This window comes from Macaca nemestrina, chromosome 12, assembly GCF_043159975.1.
Source record: "Macaca nemestrina isolate mMacNem1 chromosome 12, mMacNem.hap1, whole genome shotgun sequence".
Classification (NCBI taxonomy): domain Eukaryota; kingdom Metazoa; phylum Chordata; class Mammalia; order Primates; family Cercopithecidae; genus Macaca; species Macaca nemestrina.
The window spans coordinates 69,745,383-69,768,755 of record NC_092136.1 but is presented as its reverse complement, the minus strand read 5'-3'; the positions used below and the strand labels follow the sequence as shown (position 1 = coordinate 69,768,755).

The following is a 23,373-nucleotide window of genomic DNA, read 5'->3' as shown; positions in this document are numbered from 1 at the left end:
GGGTTCCCGCCATTCTCCTGCCTCAGCCTCCTGAGTAGCTGGGACTACAGGCGCCCGCCACCGCGCCCGGCTAATTTTTTGTATTTTTAGTAGAGACGGGGTTTCACTGTGGTCTCGATCTCCTGACCTTGTGATCCGCCCGCCTCGGCCTCCCAAAGTGCTGGGATTACAGGCTTGAGCCACCGCGCCCGGCCAAATTTGCAGTCTTTAAGTTCCTGGGTCCCAGTGAGACACTTCCTGATATAGCGTTTCTCCATGAATTCTTTCCAGGTCTTTATGTTTTTCTTCACCCCTCGTGAAGCTCTTCTTTGCCTAAGCAAAGCCTAGCTATCCTTCCCAATTATGCCGATTCCAAATATCCATAGTAGCTTAAGGTTTCCTCATATGTTGTTTTCATATTTTTGGGCTCTTCCTTCTTATCAGTGAGTATAGTTAAACATTGTGTATGTATTTGTTTAATGTCCATCTCTCCTACTAGAAGTTAAAATTTCCTAATGTAAAGGACTGTTTTATGGTTCATCACCTCATTGAGCATATGCAAGGCATTGTTAATTTTTTCCATATTAGTGCAATTAAGACATAAAACAATGAATGGGTGAATATGGATGACTGAACGTCAATCTTCTTTCAGAAGAGAAGTCTTATAATCCCTCAAACTCTGTTCTGATCTCCTGCAGATGAATTAAAAATTTTCAACAAAGAGAAAAATCTATTTTTCTAAGAGACCACAGACAAAAACTTAAAATTGGGAGTCTGTGAGAGGTACTCTGGTGTCTTTGTTCTTTCCTAGGTACTTGCGAGAAGAGCGAAAAACATTTCAAAATCTCGTCTGGGAGCTCTGAAGTAGGAATGAGATCAGGCGTGTAAGAACAAGTAGTTTTCCTACCTTTTCTGCCTCGTTTCTTTGCTCTAGGATGAGGATTTTCTGTTAGAAAAACGTGACTGCTAATAAGTTATTTTACAGATTTGGGTATCTTAGACACAGAAGAATTTTTGAAAGGTAGTGTAGTCCACTCATACTTGTTGTGTTGTGTCTTTCTAACAAAATTTGGGCCCCTCCCTCCCAGAAATCACAATGGTGAGATCTAAACAAAGCACTTTGTGATGCCTGCCTAACCTTCTGCCTGCACTCTGAGGAGGGGTTTTGTTTTACTTTAAATGTTAAGTGAGAGCCTTCACTTGTTTGGGCCTGCTGTTCTGTATCCCCAGCCATTCTTGTGGTTTTCAGGTGGGAACGACCAGCTGGTTCATCCCTACTAGTGGTTTTTCTCGGGACCTACTTGAAAAATCTTTAACATTCCTGAAGTCCTGAGGACCTGCTGAAACCCTGTTCTTCCATGCAAATAGTTGATTCTTGTTTATCCCTATGTTTTTGACTCTGATTTTCCTTACCTGAATCAGTGTTTCACCCTCATCTTCTTTTTTTCATTCTTATCTCCATTCTTCATATTCATTCTTTTAATCTTCTTTAATTTCCAGACACCTCCTTTCTCTATCTCCCAATGAAATTCTTATACATTCTTCCATTCCATCTTTATTTTATGCCTAGCCTTGCACTACGTCCTCCCCATAGTGTATGTCTTCTTCTTTTACTCCTAATAACAACACCTGCATTTTACCTTTTCTTTCCATCTTTGCTTTCTACCACCACATGACACTCTATACACTATTCTCATCTGTCCTTATCACATTCCTCTCTAGAATCTTTGTGAGGATTTAATTTAAAAATGTCCTAAATAATCTTACACAGAGCTTGCTATGTAGAGGACATGGAAAAAATCTTTTAAGATTAATTTATTACCTTTATCAACCTGGTGCTATGGTTCAGAACTAATTTGGTTTCTTTCCTTTCCTGAGACTAGCATGTAGAGGCCCTTATAAGACTGCTCAAACCTCTGTTGATGTCTAGAGTCATCAAGATTCTTCAAGAATTTCACAACTTCTCTGAAAGAACTCCCATGAAGGGTGTTATGCAGTGCCACTTGAGCTATACCTTCCTAATTTCCCTAAGGATTCTAAACCCTTCCTTTATCTGTCAAACTGTCCTCTATTCAGTCAACATTTATGCAAAATTTTTCTTCATTTTAATTTTATTTGCATAGTCTTAGCCAGGTGTGAACTCACGTTCATGCACACAATTGCATGTGTATGCATGCGCAAACACACACTGATTTGAATCATGTTTAATCACTAAGTAAGATTTACAGTTCCAGCCCAATTTCAGTTGAGGTCTTCTCACTCCAAAGCCAGTCTCAGTCTCAATGATGACATAGTGTTGCAATTTGCCATGAAACAGAGCTGGAGTTTACTGTTGTTTGGAATGGATAAAATGATTGTCTGGACTCTGCCTATCAGGAGCATCTAAAAAAATGTTCTTTGAATTTGCTGAACTTCTTTGGTTTTCTGAATTGTTATTCCAATACCTCATGTATAATTTCTTGCATTTAATTTAATGTATTTCTCTGTAAGGATGTTTTGCATTAATGAGGTAATTCTTAAAAATACAAGAACAGCTGGTTTCTCTAGTCTGTGCCTCTGTGTGGTCAGGCCTTAAATTGTTCACAGATCCTTTCTATCACATCTTTATGCCCTTTTGATCTCATTTATTTTCCATCACAGGCATATTCACATAATCACAGCAGAAAACGAAAGTCCCATATAAACAGTTCTTGTGGTGATGCTTTAGTTTAGGCATGATTGAGATTATATGGCCGAAGGCTATTCATTTATTTTTAATTTCTAAACACATTTCTTCCCCACTGTGTACTACAACCGAAAAGAGACAATGCATGCTATAAACATTAAGAGCTAGGGCTTTATAATGTGTGTCAATATATTTTTAATAAAAAATTGTGAATATTTCTGTCTGAAATACTGTTGGGGATAGAACTAAAAACACACAAAATGCTTGATGCAACTCCCCCTGAGTGTTAAACTGGTGGCTTGAACTTCCCTGAAGGTATCAGGCCTTGACTCCTCCATGTCACAGAAACTAATGCCACTGCTAGAATCAACTTCAGAAAGACTCCTATATTATCCCAGTAATTTCCTATTATCGGGAGCTTAATCCATGAAAGGTCTTCCTGTTCATATCTAAAATGGTTAAATATAATAAAAAGAACAGAGTTCATGAGTCTTATATACCGTGTTTTAATTTACAGTTTTAATTTTGTCAGCTCGTTAGACTTAGGGAAGGTTATTTAACCACTCATTCATTCAGCATTCCTTGTTAGCTATTATTAAATGAGTTCTACTGGTGAAGTCCAGCTATTCCTCCTCCTTCCCATCAGCATTTATACAACCAAATAGGCCTAATGGAAGTCATATAAGCATATTGACTATTCTCATTTTAAATTTATTTATTAATAAAATTATAAATTAATTGCCAAAGGCCTCACATATTCTTTCATTGCTTCCAAATTATGACACTTTATTTTTTCCTCTGCTTGATTATCTCTACTAGCATCAGAGATCTGGTTTCCTTTTTCATTAGGAAAAAGAAATTAGCCAGTATTTGTCTAATTTCTTTGTTTAATTTTAATGCAAAACACTCTAAAGCATGAAAAATAATTATTAGGAAGGGAAATTTCCTCTGAAGTAGAACTAATGAATCCTCTTTGCTCAAAAAGGGGGAATATATGAACCAAAAAAAAACTTCAAAAAATTTGACTCTATGAAAACTAACTAAAACAGGCAACATGTTGAGAAACACTCATTCTCGAAAGCCTTTACAACTTCAGGCCAAAATACCACTCTCCTGCCATTGTCAAATTATTATTCTTTTCCTTCTTCTTCTTCCTCCGCCTCCCCCTCCCCCTCCCTTTCCCTCTCCTCCTCCTCCTCCTCCTCCTCCTCCTCCTCCTCCTCCTCCTCCTCCTCCTCCTCCTCCTCCTCCTTCTTCTTCTTCTTCTTCTTCTTCTTCTTCTTCTTCTTCTTCTTCTTCTTCTTCTTCTTCTTCTTCTTCTTCTTCTTCTTCTTTTCTTCTTCTCCTTCTCCTCCTCCTTCTCCTTCTCCTTCTCCTTCTCCTTCTCCTTCTTCTTCTTCTTCCTTCTTCCTTCTTCTTCTTCTTCCTCTGACAGAGGAGTAGGAGGAATAAGAGGAGTAATTGTTTCAGCAGTAGTTTTACCAGGTTGGGAGTGGTTGACAAACCAGCAGTTGTGCTGCCAGACAGTGCAGACTCAACTTCAGGTAGAAAGAAAAAAGCAAAACTTGGTTAACTAAGACTGGAAAACTCAGTTCGAAATAAACAAGCGCCATCCAGTTTTAGTAGTCATCGGGATATTTTACAGGGAGAACCTGGAAATTATTGTTATGGCAGGGCTCTCCATATATCTCTGGCTTTGTGAGAAAGTTTTCAAACATGTGAGAGAAACTCGAGAGAGCTTTCTGGCATGAGAAAGCAAAGAGAGACTTGAAAACTGGTTGAATATTAAATGTATGCTACACACAGCACTCAAATCAATCAGTGCAAGTGTTTCTGACTGAAGGGTTTTAACAGCAATTTCTGCCTCAATATTGGCATACCACCAAGATGTGTATACTCATGGGCAATTCGTAGGAAGCCAGGCTAAGAAAGTGGAATACAAATAAAATGATCTGGAAGTAATCAGTGGTTACACTTAGTGTAATAATGTGAAATATGAGTGATCTGAAATGATCAGTGGCAACAATTATTGCAAGAGATTTATTTTGAGAAGACAAATTTCAGTTTAAATTCATACAAGTTACTAAAAATAAACAAAATAATTTAAAAACACAACAAATCTCTTAAAGCAATTAAGAATCTAAGGTTTCTATTATATCCATGATACCTGGTTGATAACAAAAACCTATGAGACTTTCGAGGAAACAAGAAAACACAAGCAAATGAGAAAACATTTCATGCTCATGGATTGGAAGAATCAATATCATGAAAATGGTCATACTGCCCAAAGCAATTTATAGATTCAATGCCATTCCCATTAAACTACTATTGGCATTCTTCACAGAATTATAAAAACTATTTTAAAATTCATATGGAACCAAAAAAGAGCCTGAATAGCCAAGGCAATCCTAAGCAAAAAGAAAAAAATTGGAGACATTATGCCACCTGACTTCAAACTATATTACAAGGCTACAGTAACCAAAATAGCATGGTACAGGTACAGTAACAGACATATAGACCAATGGAAAAGAACAGAAAACCCAGAAAGAAGATTACACACCTGCAACCATCTGATCTTTGACATTTGCTCCTGAGCTTGTAAGCAGGAGTCATCAGGACATTTCACAGGGAGAACATGGAAAAATAAGTAATGGGGAAATGATTCCCTATTTAACAAATGGTGCTGGGGGAACTGGCTAGCCACAGGCAGAAAACTGAAACTGCACCTTTTCCTTACACCATACACAAAAATCAACTCAAGATGAACTAAAGACTTAAATGTAAAACCCAAAATTTAAAAATCCCAGAAGAAAACCTAGGCAATACCATTCAGGACATAGGCACGGGGAGTGATTTCATGACAAAGATGCCAAAAGCAATTGCAACAAAACCAAAAATTGACCAACGGGAAATAATTAAAGTAAAGAGCTTCTGCACAGCAAAAGAAACTATCAACAGAGAAAATAGACAACATGAAGAAAAGGACAAAACTTTTGCAATCTGTGCATCTGATATCTAATATCTATAAGGAATTTAAACAAATTTACAAGAAAAAAACAACCCCATTAAAAAGTGAGCAAAGGACATGAACAGACATGTCTCAAAAGAAGACATACATGTGACCAACAAACATATGACCAAAAGTTCAACATCACTGATCATTAGAGGACTGCAAATCAAAACCACAATGAGATGCTGTCCTTTTTCTTTCTTTCTTTTTTTTTAAACATATGACCAAAAGTTCAACATCACTGATCATTAGAGGACTGCAAATCAAAACCACAATGAGATGCTGTCCTTTTTCTTTCTTTCTTTTTTTTTTAATGGAGTCTCACTCTGTTGCCCAAGCTAGAGTGCAGTGATGTGATCTGGGCTCACTGCAACCTCCACCTCCTGGGTTCAAGTGATTCTCCTGCCTCAGCCTCCTGAGTAGCTGGGGTTACAGGTGTGTGCCATCATGCCTGGCTAATTTTTGTATTTTTAGTAGTTGGCCAAGCTGGTTTCGAACTCCTGACCTCATGATCTGCCCCCACCTTGACCTCCCAAAGTTCTGGGATTACAGATGTGAGCTGCCATGCCCGGCCAAGATGCTGTCTTACACTAATCAGTATGGTTATTACTGAAAAGTCAAAAAACAAAAGATGCTGGCAAGGTTGGGAAGAAAAAGGAACACTTTTACACTCTTAGTGGGAGTATAAATTAATTCAACCATTGTGGAAGAAGTTATGGCATTTACTCAAAGACCTAGAGGAAGAAATACCATTTGACCAAGAAATCCCATTACTGAGTATATACCTAAAAGAATAAAAATCATTCTATTGTAAAGGCACATGCATGTGCATGTTCATTGCAGCACTAGTCACAATAGCAAAGACATGAAGTCAACCTAAATACCTATTATTGATAGACTGGTTAAAGAAAATGTGCTATAGATACACCATGTAATACTATGGAGCCATAAAAAGGAATGAAATCATGTCCTTTCGAAGGACATGGATGGAGCCGGAGGACATTATCCTTAGCAAACTATCCCAGAAATAGAAAAAAAAAAAAAAAACCACACTTGTTTTTACTTATAAGTGGGAGCTGAATGATGAGAACACATGGACACATGGTGGGAACAACACACACTCAGGTGTGTTGGAGGGAAGGGTGTGTGAGGAGGCGTAGCACCAGGAAGAATAGCTAATGGATGCTGGGCTTAATACCTGGGTGATAGGGTGATCTGTGCAGCAAACCACCAAGGCACACATTTACCTATGTAACAAACATGCACATCCTACACATATACCCCTGAACTTAAAATAAAAGTTGAAAATTAAAGCAAGTATAACAATCAGTAGAATTTTACTTGGAAAAGGCCCGTATATTGATTTTAGCAAACAAATAATTCCAATAGTGTATTATAAATGTGTTGAGACCATTAAAAATTATATTAAAATAATTAAATGTGATGATAGTGATTGAACAAATATATAATATCCATAAAGAAAAAGAATGCATTTAAAAAGCTAATAGAAATTTGAGTTGAAAATTACAATGAACCAAAAATTTTTTAAAAAATTACTAGATAGACTCAATAGCTGATTTAAGATGGTAGAAGTAAGAATCTATAAACATGAAGATAAGTAAATAGAAAACATCAAATCAAAATAATATGTAGAAAAATATTTAAGACAAATAAATAGAGTTTCAGACATTTGTGGGACAATATCAGCATACCAAATTTGTGTAATTGAAGTTCCTGAAGAAAAAATGAAAGTGACAGAATCAATGCTTGCAAATATAACTTTAAAACTGTTCTAGATTGAATAACAAATACATTAGTCTACAGGTTAAGTAAGTTCAAGAAAACTAAATTGGAATACGTGTAAAGATATTAACACATAGGTAAATCACAATAAAACTGCTGAAATACCAAGACTGATAACAGCACAAGAAAAATGACTCACCAAGTACAAGGTTAACAAGATTGAATCAATGCATGATATTTCATCTGGAAAAAACAAACAAACAAACAAACAAACAAAAAAACAACCAGAGGCTAGAAGGCATTGGATTGACATTTATAAAGTTCTGAGAGAAACAAAAACCCTCAAGAATTCTGTATTCAGTGAAATTATTCTTCAAAAACAAACGTAGAATAAATAAATTCCCTAATAAATACAAGCCTAAAGACTTTATTGCTAGAAAATCTACCCTACGAGAAACCAAGAAATGTTAAGGGATGTCTTCATGGTGAGTAGAAATGACACCAGACATTAATTAAATCCAAGGAAGAAATAAAGAACACTGGAGGAGTTTCCAGGATTGCTGAATAGGAACAGCTCCAGTCTACAGCTTCCAGCATGAGCAATGCAGAAGACAGGTGATTTCTGCATTTCCAACTGAGGTACTGGGTTCATCTCACTGGGGCTTGTTGGACAGTGGGTGTAGCCCACGGAGTGTGAGTTGAAACAGGGCAGGGCATCACCTCACCCAGGAAGAGCAAGGGGTTGGGGAATTCCCTTTCCTAGCCAAGGGAAGCCATGACAGATGGTACCAGGAAAATCAGAAAACTACCACCCTGATACTGTGCTTTTCCAACAGTCTTAGCAAACAACACCAGGAGATTATATCCTGTGCCTGGCTTGCAGGGTTACATGCCCACGGAGCCTCACTCACTGTTAGCACAGCTTCATAAGTGAAGGAGAAATAAAATCCTTTACAGACAAGGAAATGCTGAGAGATTTTGTCACCACCAGGCCTGACTTGTAAGAGCTCCTGAAGGAAGCACTAAACATGGAAAGGAACAACCAGTACCAGTCACTACAAAAAAAACGCAAATTGTAAAGACCATCAATGCTGGGAAGAAACTGCATCAACTAACAAGCAAAATAACCAGCTAACATCATAATAACAGGATCAAATTCACACATAACAATATTAACCTTAAATGTAGATCGGCTAAATGATCCAATTAAAAGACACAGACCGGCAAACTGGATAAAGAGTCAAGACCCATCAGTTTGCTGTCTTCAGGAGACCCATCTCACGTGCAGAGACACACATAGGCTCAAAATAAAGGAATGGAGGAAGATCTACCAAGGAAATGGAAAACAAGAAAAGCGGGAGTTGCAATCCTAGTCACTGATAAAACAGACTTTAAACCAACAAAGATCAAAAGAGACAAAGAAGGCCATTACATAATGGTAAAGGGATCAATTCAACAAGAAGAGCTAACTATCCTAAATATATATGCACCCAATACAGAAGCACCCAGATTCATAAAGCAAGTCCTTAGAGACCTACAAAGAGGGTCTATTTGATTCTGACAAAGAGACTTAGACTCCCACACAATAATAGTGGGAGACTAAGTAACAACCCACTGTCAACATTATACAGATCAACGAGACAGAAAGTTAACAAGGATATCCAGGACTTGAACTCAGCTTTACACCAAGCAGACCTAATAGACATCTACAGAACTCTCCACCCCAAATCAACAGAATATACATTCTTCTCAGTACCTCATAGCACTTATTCCAAAATTGACCATAGTTGGAAGTAAAGCACTCCTTAGCAAATGTAAAAGAACAGAAACTATAACAAACTATCTCACAGACCACAGTGCAATCAAACTAGAACTCAGGATTAAGAAACTCAGTCAAAACCACTCAACTACATGGAAACTGAACAATCTGCTCCTGAATGACTGACTACAGGGTACATAACGAAATGAAGGCAGAAATAAAGATGTTCTTTGAAACCAATGACAACAAAGACACAACATACCAGAATCTCTGGGACACATTTAAAGCAGTGTGTAGAGGGAAGTTTATAGCACTAAATGCCCACAAGAGAAAGCAGGAAAGATCTAAAATTGACACCCTAACATCACAATTAAAAGAACTAGAGAAGCAAAAGCAAACACATTCAAAAACTAGCAGAAGGCAAGAAATAACTAAGATCAGAGCAGAACTGAAGGAGATAGAGACACAAAAAACCCTTCAAAAATTCAGTGAATCCAGGAACTGGTTTTTTGAAAATATCAACAAAATTGATAGACTGCTAGCAAGACTAATAAAGAAGAAAAGAGAGAAGAATCAAATAGACGCAATAAAAAATGATAAAGAGGATATCACTACCGATCCCACAGAAATACAAACTACCATCAGAGAATACTATAAACACCTCTATGCAAATGACCTAGAAAACCTAGAAGAAATGGATGAATCCCTGGACATATACACCCACCCAAGACTAAACCAGGAAGAAGTAGAATCCCTGAATAGACCAAAAACAGACTTTGAAATTAAGGCAATAATTAATAGCCTACCAACCAAAAAAAGTCCAGGACCAGACAGATTCACAGCTGAATTCTACCAGAGGTACAAAGATCACTTATACCATTCCTTTTGAAACTATTCCAATCAATAGAAAAAGAGAAAATCCTCCCTAACTCATTTAATGAGGCCAGCATCATCCTGATACCAAAGTCTGGCAGAGATATAACAAAAAAAGAGAATTTTGGACCAATATCCCTGATGAACATCAATGCAAAAATCCTCAATAAAATACTGGCAAACTGAATCCAGCAGCACATCAAAAAGCTTATTCACCATGATCAAGTTGGCTTCATCCCTGGGATGCAAGGCTGGTTGAACATACTCAAGTCAATAAACCTAATCCATCATATAAACAGAATCAAAGACAAAAACCACATGATTATCTCAATAGATGTAGAAAAGGCCTTCGAGAAAATTCAACAGCCCTTCATGCTAAACTCTCAATAAACTAGGTGTTGATGGGGCATATCTCAAAATACTAAGAGCTATTTATGACAAACCCACAGCCAATATCATACTGAATGAGCAAAAACTGGAAGACTCCCTTTGAAAACTGGCACAAGACAGAGATGCCCTCTCTCACCACTCCTATTCAACATAGTGTTGGAAGTTCTGGCTAGGGCAATCAGGCAAGAGAAAGAAATCAAGGGTATTCAATTAGGAAAAGAGGAAGTCAAATTGTCCCTGTTTGCAGATGACATGATTGTATATTTAGAATACCCCATCATCTCAGCCCAAAATCTCCTTAAGCTGATAAGCAACTTCAGCAAAGTCTCAGGATACAAAACCAATGTACAAAAGACACTAGCATTGTTATACACTAATAACAGACAAACCGAGAGCCAAATCATGAGTGAACTCCCATTCACAATTGCTTCAAAGAGAATAAAATACCTAGGAATCCAACTTACAAGGGATGTGAAGGACCTCTTCAAGGAGAACTACAAATCACTGCTCAACAAAATGAAAGAGTACACAAACAAATGGAAGAACATTCCATTCTCATGGATGGGAAGAATTAATATCGTGAAAATGGCCATTCTGCCCAAGGTAATTTATAGATTAAATGTCATCCCCATTAAGCTACCAATGACTTTCTTCACAGAATTGGAAAAGACTACTTTAAAGTTCATATGGAACCAAAAAGAGCCCACATTGCCAAGACAATCCTAATCCAAAAGAACAAAGCTGGAGGCACCATACCACCCGACTTCAAACTATACTACAAGGCTACAGTAACCAAAACAGCATGGTACTTGTGCCAAAACAGAGATATAGACCAATGAAACAGAACAGAGCCCTCAGAAATAATCCCACACATCTACAGCCATCTGATCTTTGACAAACCTGACAAAAACAAGAAATGAGAAAAGGATTCCCTATTTAATAAATGGTGTGGGGAAAACTGGCTAGCCATATGTAGAAAGCTGAAACTGGATCCCTTTTTACACCTTATACAAAAATTAATTCAAGATGGGTTAAAGACTTAAATGTTAGACCTAAAACCATAAAAACCTTACAAGAAAACCTAGGCAATACCATTCTGAATATAGGCATGGGCAAGGACTTCATGACTAAAACACCAAAAGCAATGGCAACAAAGGCCAAAATTGACAACTGGGATCTAATTAAACTAAAGAGCTTCTGTACAGCAAAAGGAACTGCCGTCAGAGTGAACAGGCAACCTACAGAATGGGAGACAATTTTTGCAATCTACCCATCTGACAAAGGACTAATATCCAGAATCTACAAAGAACTTAAACAAATTTACAGGAAAAAAATCAAACAACCCCATCAAAAAGTAGGTGAAGGATATGAATAGACACTTCTCAAAAGAAGACATTTATTTATGCAGCCAACAGACACATGAAAAAATGCTCATCATCACTGGCCATCAGAGAAATGCAAATGAAAACCACAATGAGATACCATCTCACACCAGTTAGAATGGTGATCATTAAAAAGTGGAAACAACGGGTGCTGGAGAGGATGTGGAGAAATAGGAACAATTTTACAGTGTTGGTGGGACTGTAAACTAGTTCAACCATTGTGGAAGACAATGTGATTGTCTCACAGTGTGGTGATTCCTCAAGGATCTAGAACTAGAAATACCATTTGACCCAACCATCCCATTACTGGGTCTATACACAAAGGATTATAAATCATTCTGCTATAAAGACACATGCACACATATGTTTATTGTGGCACTATTCACAATAGCAAAAGACTTGGAACCAACTCAAATGTCCATCAATGACAGACTGGATTAAGAAAATGTGGCACATATATACCATGGAATACTATGCAGCCATAAAAAAGGATGAGTTCATGTCATTTGTAAGGACATGGATGAAGCTGGAAACCATCATTGTGAGCAACCTATTGCAAGGACAGAGAACCAAACACCACATGTTCTCACTCATAGGACAATGAGAATGTCCTATGAACAATGAGAACACTTGGACACAGGGTGGGGAACATCACACACCAGGGCCTGTCGTCAGGTGGGGAGAGAGAGAGGGATAGCATTAGGAGATACACCTAATGTAAATGACGAGTTACAATGGGTGCGGCACACCAACATGCCACATATATACATATGTAACAAACCTGCACATTGTGCACATGTACCCTAGAACTTAAAGTATAATAATAATAATAATAATAAAAGAAAATACACTGAAAATTATAGATACTGAGTAATAGAAAAGACTGCTTATGTAAATATTGTATTATCTTTAAAATATGTTTTTAAAAACAACTTGTTTAAATAAATAATGACACTGAATTATATGGTCTATATCATGTAGGTGGAATATGTATTAAAATAATCTCATAAAGGATAAAATAAAATCGAGCTACAGTGTGGAAAAGCTGAAATATTTTACTGTGATTAAGACACTATTAACGTGAACTAGAGCGTTATAAGGTGAAGATGGATTTTATAATTTTTAGAATAATTACTAAGAAAAATAACTCAAAATTTTGAGTTATTTTTGTTAATAACTCAAAATGTGTTAATAGAAAAATTACAATGTGTTAATAGAAACACATTGTAATGTGTTAATAGAAAAATGTGTTAATAGAAATGTGTTAATAGAAATGTGTTAATAGAAAAATCAAAATGGCACAGTGAATCACTGAATAGTACCATGGTGATGGATTAGATATGTGTACGAGAGGGAGAAAAGACCTGAATTTTAGTTTGGGTTACTGGGTGAATTGTGGTTTGGTTAGTGATTTACTGAAATTAACCTTAAGCAGATGAAAAGAAAACATTTTATTTTTGTTTTCATTTCACAGTATTTGCCATGTTAATTTTCAGTTTCCTATTTGTATTACAGTGGAGTTATCAAGTAGGAAACTGATCTGGAGATCAAGGCAGTATTGTAGCCTGAAGATACACACTTGTAGTTAATCAGTATGTAGATGATATTTAAAGCAATGGTAGTTGATGATATCAGTAAGTGAAAGGGTGGAGTTAAAATAGAGGAAAAAAGATCAAATAAAAGATAAACTGACATTTAGTGCTCTAGGAAGAAGACATATAATCAAAGAATAATAAAGAGTATAAATTAAAGTAGGAGGAAACATCAAACAAACATGATTTCAGAGAAACCAATAAAGGAAAATAATTCAACATTGCAGCAATATTCTACTGTATTGAATCCTGAAGAACAAACAAGAGAGTAAGACAATGAATTTTTGCTAAGTGTAGCAATAAGCAGATTATTGGTGACATCTGCACATACTGTTTCAGTGGTGTGAAAAAGAACATTCACTGAAGTGAATTGAGGAGAGAATGGGAAGTATGGACAGGGATTGTAGACAACAATGTTGAGAGGCTTTGCTGTGAAACAGAAAAGAGAATGGGAAAATAACACAATGGTGTGTGAAACAAGGGTGAATTTTTCTTTCAGCTTTTTCTTTTAGACAGAGAATTATTAAAATTAAGCACTAGGGTTTAAATGTATTTCAATATAGTTAGTGATGCACATTCATATAGGACCGAGAATAATTCTGCATTTGGATGGGTTGCTACCACAGATCTGTATTAGGCAAAACCAGGTCCTCTGGGAATAAAAGTAGACTAGCATGCTCAGAAGCCTGGGTCTGTGTAGCCTTCCTCCCCAGGGGCATCTCCAGGAAGTTACATGCTCATGTCTCCACAGAATCACTCCAGGGGAAATTCTGGGCAAGGGTGCTGCTGTGGTTGACACATCAGAAAAGACTCTTGTCTCCTAGACCAGGCTTTGGGTGAGTTGGGGAAAAATCTGAGGCCTGAGAAGTGCTTTCTTTGAGGACCTTGTCACAGAATGGCAGAAACTGCAGTATGGACAGTTCGTAGAAAAATGTAAAGGTCAGCAATGAGTGGTAGAGGTGAAGGAGATTGTGTGTTGAGCCCCGTTCACTCTTTTATCTGTAATTTGAATTTAATGGCAGAAATCTCCCCTGTGACTGAATGTTGATCTTCTCCTTTAGAACTAAACAGAACTTCAAAGCACAATGATCAGAGAACCTATATTTAAGCTTTAGTTTTGGGATCTGGTACAAGCTAATCAACTTCTCTGACCCTTGTTTTTCTAGTGCATTCATTAGCAATAATAATAGTACTTTTCCACTAAGGTTTTTGTATCTCTAAATGAGATAGGACATGTAAAGGGCTAAGAACGGAGCCTGGAACATGAACAAGCACTCAATAAATATTAGATTGTTTATTATTAAAGGACTAAAATAATTTTAAAATGTCTGCCCATTATTCTTTTTATTGTCTATCTAGGATAACATGCAAAGCTTCTGCTTTTTACATTGCTTGTGTTTTTTAAATACCAATAAAGAGTCTAGAATGATCACAATGCTCAGCAAGCATTAGTTTTTCATTTTCTTCTCCTTTTCATTAAAATAGAACTAACACTTCTAACTGTAGATGTGGGAAGTAAGTGGCAAGGGGAGATGTGATTCTACCAAAAACTAGTCAGTAAAACAAGAGCCATATAGATCATTGTCCCCTTCCCCCACTCACCCCTGAGTACCATCTTCTGAGTCCCAGCTCAAGGTCAATAGCAGATAGTTTCTTATCCTAGTGAGACTAGTCTAGGGATCCCACGAGAAACAAGTCCAAAGGGCCAGCTTTTACTCAGCAGCTCAGATCCTTTAAGAGTATAGTATGCTCATGCCTGTTCCTCAGAGAGCAGCCTTTCCATCTTCCTGCCTGCATGGAAGAGTATGGCAAGTGAAGTTCAACACTACATAGAAGGGAAGGACTCTCAATGCCCACTCCTTCTCCACCTTGACCCCCACATATACTCCTGAAGCCACAGAAGCTCCTGTCCTATTGCTGTGAGGAAAGTTTAGGTTCAACTCTTTCCATGGTCTACCACTATTATTTAGACAGAATTAAGCTAGTCAGCTGATGAGACAAGCTGGATATATGGACCCACCTGTAAAACATGCCTTCATTCAACCCCAGCTATACAGTACACTCATGTGTCTCATCTTGCTTTCCATATGTTCTTTGCTAACAGGTCTTGGACGGAAAAAGAAAAATGCTTCTTTTTGTCCTCTGATTACTCACGACGCATCTGGTACTTAGTAGAAACTTAACAAATTTGAAGTCACTTATCAATAAATTAATTAAACATGATCAACTTTTCCTTGGTTCATGAGATCTTAAGTAATCAGGGGCCTCATTTACTATCCTTGTCCCAAATTCTGGAAGGTCTGTGCTGGTCTCTGGGATTAGGGTGCTTAGATTGCCAGTGTAGTGTTTCTTTTGTGGCTGCTCATCATTCATAATCAATTTTCTTATTCTTTACTTGTTCTTACTGATTTTTACTACATGTGAATTCTACTAGTATATTGTCTTTTCATCTTTGGTTTATCTGAGGCTTGCTTTCACTAAATCCTTTACTGTAAACATTAATGATAAGGTGCAAAGTCGTTGAGACAGATCCACTGAATCCACTGTCTTGAACCCTGCAACAGCCACTGTCGGCAAGCCAGTGGTATTAAATGTTGGCATAAACTGCCTGAGGGATAGAAAGATTTAGGTAATACAGACTTTGATCAACATATATAAATAGTATATATTAAAGTAGGTGCATAACTTTGGAATTATATAAATAGATTTCATGACAAATCTTTTGAGAGATAATTTTTATAGTCAAGCAAACATTACCAAGTTTATAGGTAATACATGGGCATTTATTATATCTGAACTTTATTGAGTCTTTATTATTTTCCTGGTGCTTATCTAAGTGCTCTATCAATATTCCAAATGCATACTCTTAACAACCTTATGGTAGGTACTATTACTTTTATTTTAAAGAAGTGAGGAATTAAGCACAGTGATTATTAAGTAACTTGTTAAAAGTCATAAAGCTAAGATTCAAACCCCAGAGCCTTTATTTTTAAAGCGATTTTTCTTTACAACTTCCCTAAACAGAGTCAAAGACAGAGAGATATAGGTAAAGAGAGACAGATATATAGGTAAAGAGAGACACTTATTATATAAGTGAAAGACCCTCAATCCAATCAGACCCGTTATTTTTCAAGAGTCAGCAAGGATGTTGGTATCCTTTAAGTCTGCAGTCTGCAGCTCCAGTTGTTGAAGTTTCAAATAAAATTTTTTGCAATGATGAAAATATTCTACAACAGTTTTATCCAATTCAGTAGCCACTAGTCACATGTGGCTATTGAACATTTAAAATATGGTTAGTACAAGTAAGGTGAAATTGTAATTTAATTTAATCAATTTAAATTTAAATAGATGCATGTGTCTAGGGGCTACCATATTGGACAGTACTGCACTAAACTACTGACTGAGAAATTTGGAGTGACTTTTTTCTGTCTTGTTCATTCGCAAGTATCCAGAGCTCTCTGTCTTTTGTGTGTAGCTCTGGATTTTGTCTAGTGGCTTTGTTACTTTCTATGACCAAGGCTCCTATTTCATTTATTTAAAATAATTTCTTAAAGAGTTCTTAACCTGGGTCCATAGATGGTTTTCTAAAATATCTGAATTCACTTACTTTTTATGCAGAACTTTGCTTGTATATATGTGTGTGTGGTGTGTTGGGAGGAGTGTGTGTGTGTCTGTGTGTGTGTGTGTGTGTGTGTGTGTGTGTATGCATTCTTAACTGGGAGACCCTTTCTGGGATTCTCAGAAAGGTTATGATAAATACAAATTTCAGAGCCACTATAGCACTACTCTTTCTTCTAGTCCTGAACCTCCTGTCAGCTGTGGCTAGACTGGCCTGAAAAGGTGATTAGCTCAGCTGCACATTTGGATATATGTTCTTAAGACCACATCAAAAAATTGAAATGGAAGAGAACTGATTGTGTGGCACCAAGATTTTAATCTGATCTTTTTCACTGCAAGTAGTAGACATTAATGTCTGTGATTCCCCACAGATGTAACTAGGCCTTACTTGGAGTTACAGTGAGAAATGTAGCTGCTGCTAACTCAAGATGACGTTTATTAGAATGGCCACATAGGAGTATGGAAGGAAGAGAATGGGTCTTCTCTAAGGAGAAACAGGAAAAAACTTCTAGATGAGTTTTAACACCCAGGACACTGACTTCAGTAATCTGAACCATGTTTGAACCTGTCTTTTGGGAAATTCTCCATGGATGGATTTAATCTGGCTGAACCATAGAGTAGCTGTAAAACTCTTTGCAAGTACTGGAGATCATTCTGCTCCTTCATGAAGAGAAAAGTAAATCTCAAAATTCCTTTCTAGATGCACCTTAGGACAGAGAAATCTAATTGCATGGAAGAACATTCTGAAGAAAAAGGCCTGAATAAATGAGAATGACAATGGGAAGATTTTAGATATTTCTGAAAAGGGACTAAAGCAACTCTTATGTGGCTCCTGGGTATCTGTTTTCTATTGCTGCCATAAGAAGTTACTACAAACTTAGTGGCTTAAAATAATATATATTCATTTTTAACAGTTTGTTAGATCAGAAGTCCAAAATGGGTCTCACTGGGCTAAAACCAAGATTTAAGGCATTCTTTTCTGCAATATTTTCTGTAGACTTAGGGGAAAATTCTGTTCACTTACCTTTCCATCTTCTAAAGGCCACTAATATTCCTTGTCTTCTGGTTCCCTTCCTTCATCTTCAATGTCTATAATTCAGGTCCAGTTCTGCTCATGCTGCCATCTTTCTGGTTCTCTGCGGTTGACAAAGGTTATTCATTTCTAAGTACCACTGTGATGTGATTTGGCCTACCTGGACAATGTAGGATAAACTCTACATCTCAAGGTTCTTAATTTTTAACTACATATGGAAATTCCCTTTTGACATGCAAAGTAGCATGTCGATAGTTTTCAAGGATTCAGATGAGGACATCTTTGAGGGTATTATTCTTCCTACCACAGTAGGTCTTTTTTAAGTTCCTTGGGAGCCAAGGTGACTTCTTCCTCCCTCACTTGCTGCAGGCTCAGATCCCTTTAGTACTCACAGACTCTTAGGAATACAGAAGGTCAGAGCTTTAAATTCCTTAAAGTGTGTCTTTCCTCCTCCATCTCACATCACACAAGTGTCAAAGAGGGAAAGGATTGAGAAATTGAGTACCGAAGAGGGAAATGATCATAAGAAAATCAAAACAATTTAAGATCGCAACTAAGATGCACACATATACATCCACATGTTTATATCTGCACATCTGTGTTTATGAACCGCCCTCATATTAGGATTGTGGTTATATTCTTCATGGTTATTGGTGTTAATGTTTATTATATATGTAAATACACAATGCCAAATTCTTCCCTAGTATTGCAGTCTGCAAGACAGGTAGCTTCTTGATATTTCTGAATTGCATATGTCCCTATTATGTGCAGATGTTGACTGGAGGTTTTTTGTTTCTCTTTCTCCTAAATATTTTAAAATTTTGTGCTTAGTAGCAGCATTCTTGCTTCATGAAGCAGAGGATATTGGTTTCTGTATCAAACTGAACATGGGTGTGCACGAATAATATTTAAGTTACTTCCTCTTACAGCTACCATCTCAATACTTATTGTTACTGATTCCAGTTGAAGTCTATTTGACTTAATGAGCTCTTCTCTTTTTCCCTAGTCAAACCTTGATTCCATTATGTCACCACTCAGCCAAACTACTGAGAACCACCAGAACTTCTTCACACTGACTGGGATTCCAGGAATGCCAGAGAAAGACTTATGGATGGCCTTGCCCCTCTGTCTTCTTTACAGCACCACGATCTTGGGAAATGTCACCATCCTTGTCCTCAAAGTTGAGCAAAGTCTCCATGAGCCCATGTGTTATTTTCTAGCCATGTTCGCTGCCACTGACCTCAGCCTTTCACTGTCTTCCATGCCTACCATGGTCAGTGTTCACTGGTTCAACTGGCATTCAATAACTTTTAGTGGCTGCCTTATTCAGATGTTCTTCATCCACACATTTAGGGGAGTAGAATCAGGTGTTCTCGTGGCCATGGCCTTTGATCGCTTTGTGGCCATCGGCTTTCCTTTGCACTATGCTACCATTCTCACTCACAGTGTCATCAGCAAGATTGCAGCAGCAGTCCTGCTACGGAGTATGGGGACTGTGCTCCCTGTGCCTTTGCTCATCAAAAGGTTACCTTTCTGTCACTCCAGTGTCCTCTCCCATGCAACCGCCTCCATCAGGATGCCATGAGGCTTGCCTGTGCTGACACCAGTGTCAATAGCATCTATGGCCTGCTGGCTGTGATCTTCATCATTGTACTAGATGCCTTGATACTTTTGGCCTCTTACATTCTAATCCTCCAGGCAGTATTGAACATTGCTTCCCAGGAAGAGAGGCTCAAGGCTCTCAACACTTGCCTCTCTCACATCTGTGCAGCGCTGCTTTTCTGTGTGCCTCTGATTGGTATGACCCTAATTCATCGCTATGGGAAGCATTTGTCACCACGAATACACACATTCATGGCCAATATCTACCTGCTTCTCCCTCCTGTACTCAATCCCATTGTGTACAGTGTTACGGCCAAGCAGATCTGATGGTGGATTGTCCAGGCCTTTTGTGGGGCTAGGGTTAGCCCTTAATGGCATCTACTATTTCCATGTAAATGCAACCAAGTTAGAGAAGCGTATCAAACACAGCACTATCCAATAGAAATTCCCGCAGAAGTGGATATTTTCTATATCTCTGCTGTTTAGTAACTAGTAGCCGTACATGGCTATTAATTGCTTGAAATTTTGCTAGTGCAAGCGGAGGAACTGAATTTTAAATGTACTTAAATTTAGTTGATTTAAGTGTAACTTTAAGTTGTAATATGTAACTAGTAGCTGCTGTATTGAACAGTACAAATACAATGGGTTGTGAAATGAAATTGCATAATGGTTTTGATGAGAGCAATAATTTATTTTAGCTTGATAAAACACAAGCTTTTATACTTTAAAATTGTGTATAAGAAATTTTCAAACATTTATGTACAATAAAATTTACTCACTTTGGCATATCATTTTATAAGTTTTGACAAATGCATTGTATTACCACCACTGAAACAAAGGTACAGAACAATTTTATCACTTCCCCAGATTTCTTTATGCTGCCCATTTGTGGTCAACCACTGTATTGTCACCCACCAGAGGGCAAGCATTGACTGGCAAGCATTGATTGGCTCTCCCTCCCTATAATGATTCTTTTTCCAGAGTGTCATGCAAATGAAACCTTGTATTATAGTCTTTCGTGTCTAGCTTCTTAATAAAATGCTTTTGAGATTCACCCATGTTATTGCATGTATTGGTAGTTTATTCCTCAATAGTTTTCTGTTGTATGTCATTTTTTAATAACTTTTTTTGAGAAATCTGTCCAGACTGCTCTTACTCCACTAGAATCACTCTGGTATTCAGTGATGAACATAGAACATTTATTTTCTTTTGCCTTTATTTGTTATTTATATATCTATTTTATAACATAAGGTATACATATTTAAGGGGTTGGAATCAGAAAAGAAAAAATATTAAAAATAAATAGCATGTGCAGAGTTTGAGAAAACGGTGCATTCAGTGAGTTGGAAAAATAAGAAATTTCACATAAGCTTTAGAACTCAAACTCAGCCTCACTTCTGTTCAGAGGTCTTTTCTGACTTGTGCTTAATATATACTCCATATGAACAGGGTCTCTTTTATCCCACTTCATCACAATCCAAGTGTGTAATGTAGTTTAGACCATATGGTGGACACTTAATATATATTTTTGAATTAATGAATTAATGATAACTATATTAAGATTGATGAAATACTTTCTATTCTTTCTGTTCTCATTTAATATTCATAAATCTTATCTGAAAATTTCATAGTCACTCATCTTCACTAAAAGGAACCAGGAAAAGGGGGTGGTGTTTACTTATGCATCTGAGCATTACCTGATGTGTAACTTTATAAAGTTGCTTGATCTTCCTTGATACTGAGAGAAGCATCTTTACTCAGTGTGACTCATACATATATAGTGAGAATATATTTGGAAAATGTTTCAAGAAGTACAAAAAGGGCTGGGCACGGCCGCTCATGCCTGTAATCCCAGCACTTTGGGAAGCCAAGGTGGGCAGATCATGTGGTTAGGAGTCTGAGACCAGCCTGGCCAACATGGTGAAACCCTGTCTTTAGTAAAAATACAAAAATTAGCCAGGTGTGGTGGCAGGTGCCTATAATCCCTGCTGAGGCAGGAGAATTGCTTGAACTCAGGAGGTGGAGATCGCGCCACTGCACTCAGTCTGGGTGGCAGAGCGAGACTCTGTCTCAAGGTGGGGGAAAGTATAAAAAGCCAGGGTAGATTAGATATAATCAGGATTATTAATTGACTGTCTACTGTGAATAGTTGCATTCCAGACTAAACTAAGCTTAAACCATATGTGGGCACACAGTTGGAAATCAATCTATGAAACTGACAGATTAAGGACGATGAATTTAAACCATAGTTCCTGAAGATCCGAATGGAAACAGTTGACATTAGAAGGTAGTCTAGCATGATGGTTAAGGTGAAAAGTTTTGAAATAAGACTTATTTCAAAATTTTGAGTACCATTTCTGAAATAGGCTTGAGTACCATTTCTGCAACTTGCTAACTTTTAGACAGCAAAGTTATTAAAAAATCTTTCTGAGCTTCAATTTCCTCAGCTGGGAAATAATAGATAATAATACTTAACTCATAAGGTTGATTAAGACAATGCATTTGAAAGATATAGTTTCTGGAACATATTATGTGTTCATCAAATGTTAGGTTGCTTATGCGTAGAAGGTAGATGGCTCAAGATATGACTTGAATGGGAAGGATTCTTAGGAGGAGTTCCTGTGTAAGAGGAGGGATGTATGAACGGGCAGGAGAGTAATGAGACCTCTTAGGAAGAGGATATATTGAAAACAGAGAACAATGGGATGACTCTTTCTGCTCTCCTAATCCAGCTCTGACATTCAGAGAGCCTTCCTGGCTGAGAGTCGTTAGCCTAAGGCTGAGTGAAGAGGAATGGTTATAGTTATTTGACCCAGGCAGGCAGTTTTTGCAGATATCCATTACTGTCAGCCTCCAGGGCTAGGGCTCTTCTCCCAGCCCCTGATGGATGGGGTTTGCTTGGGCCTGGGAGCAGGGTTTGAAGGTAAGTCTTGGAGATATGTCTGAGTTGCAGATGGGTTCCATCACTCTTACTCGAACCAGAATGCTTACTAATCAAGAATGCTCCCTGTTGCCTGGGGACTCTACTAGGCTGCCTATAAAGCCCTCACTTTTGGAAGCTGTTTTAGTCCCTGATCTGGTATGGGACTGAAGAGAAGTTGGTGGTGTTTCCTGCTGATGTGACCAGGTAAGGCGGGAGTGCAAATATGGGGAAAAAAAACTGAAGGGGAGAGAGTTTTTTAAAAATGAGAGATGGTAAGATAAGGAGAGGAAGAAGATAAAGCAATAAATTGATGGGAACTACAAGTAAGATGGGATGAATAAAGAGAGGGGTATAACAGATACTGGAAGAAATTGAGATAGGGAAAGAGAAGACAGGAGAAGAAAGAAGAGACAAAGGCAAAAGATGATAGGACTCAAAACTCCCTTTCTGTGGCCATAATTGTTTGGTAATCAGTCAATGATGGTAAATGAAACTTTCTGTTTTTCCTGATCCTGCTTTAGTAACTGGCATTGAGAGATTAAAAACATGCTTGCCCAAACTTTCAAGAAACTCAAACTTCTGGCAGAATAAGAACATGGTACTCGCATATATAAATTACCAATATCAGCTGTGCCTCATTATTAAGCACCACGTGAAAGGTCCAAGCAAAATGTGGGGCAAAGATTGAAGCAGAGGGTAGTTTTAGCTTAATATGTCATGGAACTTTCAGGGTATATTCTGAATTGTGGAGGAAATATAATTCAGTATTAACAAATTAACAGAAGGTAGGGGTTGGTAAATGAT

General features: G+C 37.5%; 1 protein-coding gene and 1 pseudogene across 2 annotated transcripts in view; both read left to right on the top strand.

Annotated features, from left to right (window-relative positions):
- Positions 1-23,373, top strand: part of LOC105468643 (matrix metallopeptidase 26) — a 363,923-nt gene that overhangs the window by 221,812 nt on the left and 118,738 nt on the right. The window lies entirely within an intron of this gene.
- LOC105468921 (olfactory receptor 51H1-like) lies at positions 18,290-19,973 on the top strand (annotated as a pseudogene).